This window comes from Galeopterus variegatus, unplaced genomic scaffold, assembly GCF_000696425.1.
Source record: "Galeopterus variegatus unplaced genomic scaffold, G_variegatus-3.0.2 Scaffold837, whole genome shotgun sequence".
Taxonomy (NCBI): domain Eukaryota; kingdom Metazoa; phylum Chordata; class Mammalia; order Dermoptera; family Cynocephalidae; genus Galeopterus; species Galeopterus variegatus.
The window spans coordinates 244,263-247,697 of record NW_007726948.1 but is presented as its reverse complement, the minus strand read 5'-3'; positions in this window follow the sequence as shown (position 1 = coordinate 247,697).

Here is a 3,435-nt window from a genome sequence, read left to right as displayed (position 1 = left end):
AACATTTATTATCTCACAGTTCCTATGGGTCAAGAATCTTGGTGTGATTTAGCTGACTGTCACTTGCTCAGGGTCTCTAATGAAACTGAAATATAGCTGTTGGCCAGAGCTGTGGTCACATTGACGGCTCAACTGGGGCAGGATCTGTTTCAAGCTCACTCACCTGGTTGTTGACAGGATTCAGTTCCTTGCAGTCTGTTTGAGGGCTTCAGTTCCTCATTAGGTGTCCGTTGAAGGTCTCTTGACTTTCTCTGATTTTTTATAGGGCAGTTCACAATATAGCAGCTGGCTTCCTTCAGAGTGGATGAAAGAAGAAGAGAGAGAGCATCGAAGTCAGAAGCCAAAGTCTAGAACCTACTCTTAGAAGAGACATTACATCATTTTTACCACATCCTATTCAGCAGAACTGAATAGAAGCAAATCTGTAGAATAGAATAGAATAGAATAGAATAGAATAGAATAGAATAGAATAGAATAGAATAGAATAGAATAGAATAGAATAGAATAGAATAGAATAGAATAGAATAGAATAGAATAGAATAGAATAGAATAGAATAGAATAGAATAGAATAGAATAGAATAGAATAGAATAGAATAGAATAGAATAGAATAGAATAGAATAGAATAGAATAGAATAGAATAGAATAGAATAGAATAGAATAGAATAGAATAGAATAGAATAGAATAGAATAGAATAGAATAGAATAGAATAGAATAGAATAGAATAGAATAGAATAGAAAGTGAGCCACTACACTGAGCCCAGGCTCAAGGGGAGTGAATGATATAAAGGCATGAATACAGGGATGCAGAAGTCTTCTGGGAGTATCGTATAAGCTGCTTATCATGGAGTACTTGATCAAAAAGTCTTGGAGAACACTTCTCTAGAGCACAAATTGGCAAACTCTTCTGCAAAGGTTCAGATTATAAATATTTTAGGCTTGGTCTCTGTTGAATATCTTCCTTCTCCTCCTTTTATTTAGAACATATAAAAAATAGAAAAATTACTCTTAGCTTGAGGGCCATATAAAAATAGGCCTTTGGTCAGATTTTACCTGGAGATAATAGTTTACGAACACCTATTCTAATGGCCTGTGAGGCAGATTTTTGCTCAAAAAAAAAAAAAACCCTAAAAAATAACAACAAAAACTCTAAAAATTAAGGCTATCCAATGAATACTATCAGTTTGCCCCCAAAATAGGGTGATTCCCTTATTCATAGAATTATTTAAGCAGAGTTATAAAATTCTCTCACACTTGGTTGAAGGATGTTTGGGATTGAAGGATAAAGCAAGGACTTTTAACAGTGTCCAAACAATGAGTTTCAGAAGATGTGACTCAATGAAAGTATCTCCTGAATGAATAAGGTTGGAAATCTATCTACTATATCTGATTTTGAGATGAACAGAAAGTACTCAGCTATCAAAGTCTCTGAGAAGTAAGGAAACTTGTTTGATTTTGTTTTCCCCAAACTGATTTGGCTGAGGAATCTGCCATCCCGTTTTGCTTTAGTAACACTCCTTACCTTTATTCCATTATACAAGCTTAGGAAACACTAGATTAACTGACACATAAGATCTCTTCCAAATTTTAGAGTTCATAATTCTAGACATGTAAGTTGTTATTTGGTTCTCTCAGGTAATATTTTAATTTATGTCTATCTACCTAAAATGCTTAGTCCACTTTAAAAAAAAATTTTCCAAGGATGTGTGTTAGGCCAGTTCTTCTTGCTAGGCATGAAAAGGTCAAAATGATATAGGTCCTGTCTGCCAAAGTGTATTCGTTTCTTCTAGGCTCACAGTGCTTTTTGTACAGTAGGTATTTAGGAAAGGTTTATTGAATGAATGAAGATTGAAAAAACAGAGTCCTTTGAACTATTTGGGACTATGGACACAGCGGGAACTAAAAATATAGACATACTGTATCAATGAATTCTGAATGAAAAGTAACCATGCAATCAATTATTCCAATGTTGCCATAAATCTGGACATATGTTCTTGAGCAATCCGACTAAGTTTATCACCATGAGAAATTAAGAAAATTAAACTAAACTAGTGCTTCTGAAACTCTGATTTATTTTAGAGTCTGCCACTTTAAAAATAACCTTTGTGGATTCAAGTTGATGTCTTTCCACTAGATGATTTGATATGACTGTGGCTTTCATCTTTGTATAATAGAGTATTATCTGGTTACAACACATAATTCAATTAACATTATCCTTTAAATTTCTCCATCCTTTGTTGAAATGCTTAAATTTATTCCTCTTTTATCCTTGCGTCTCCTTTTTCAATCTTGGAAACTACTGTCATTAATCTGTATCTTTTGAGGTTATCATTTCACTGTAGCTGGGAACCATTTCATTTTTATCAGCATCCACCGTGCAGCATCCGGGCGGTTCTTCCCTGTACTGTGTATTGCCATCAATATTCTATCCTTATATATTTTTAATCTCGGCCAAGAATGTTGTATCATCTTCATTTCTGGTTAGATAAAATAAATGTCCCATTGGATATGTAAATGATCCTGTAAGCCAGATGAATTCAGGAGGTTTTGCTTTCAGTGTTGAAAAATGACCTTTATCCTTAAATCAGACAGTATGGAAACAAACGAAATGTTATAGGCTGGCGTATTTTTCAAAGTTATTTTTTTTACCTCCCCATGAAAGAAAAAAATTACATCTGCAACTTAGGATTTGTTCTGGAAATGAGGTCTTTTCATTTATTTACAAAAAAGGAAAATCAGGAACACTTAGGGAAGCTTTCATTCTTTGTCTCTCTCTCCAGCTGTCGGGTTGTAACAGTGCTGGCCTCTGCTTGCGTGGGCTGGAAGCAAGTGGATGCTCCCCAGAACAGCCCAGGAAATCAAATTCCAGAATATTTTACCTAAAAGGAATTGAAGATGATAGCTGTTCCAACCCTTTGTTTTTATAGTTGAGAAAACTGGGGCTGAAGGAGATTAAGTGAATTATTAAAGGCCACACAGCTCTCAGTACTGTGTTAGAGGCTGGGTTTCCTGACTCCCCACTCAGTGCTCTTATGACTTTATCATGTCATGGTGCCTTCTCTTCAAGTTTTGCTGAATAGTTAAGTGAGGACTTTATGAACAGATCACAGTACTTAATAACAAATGCCCAGTGAGACTCCCAGTAGAAAGATCAAAGCAAAGACCTTAAAATAATGAAATAAATAGAATTTTGGCTCACAAAACCATGCTAAAGTCATACTCATTTTAATTGCATTTTAGAAAGGCATTTAAGATATTTTGGAATATTTTAAGAAACAAAAACAAGTGATATGCATTTATATATATCTGAATGATACCTTTTTGTTATCTTTAAATTTATTTATTAGAGATCTGTTAGAATTCAGATAATTAATGGAATATCTAGCAAAAGCTATGATGATCAGCAATAAAAGAAATCAATAGAGGCACTCTGAT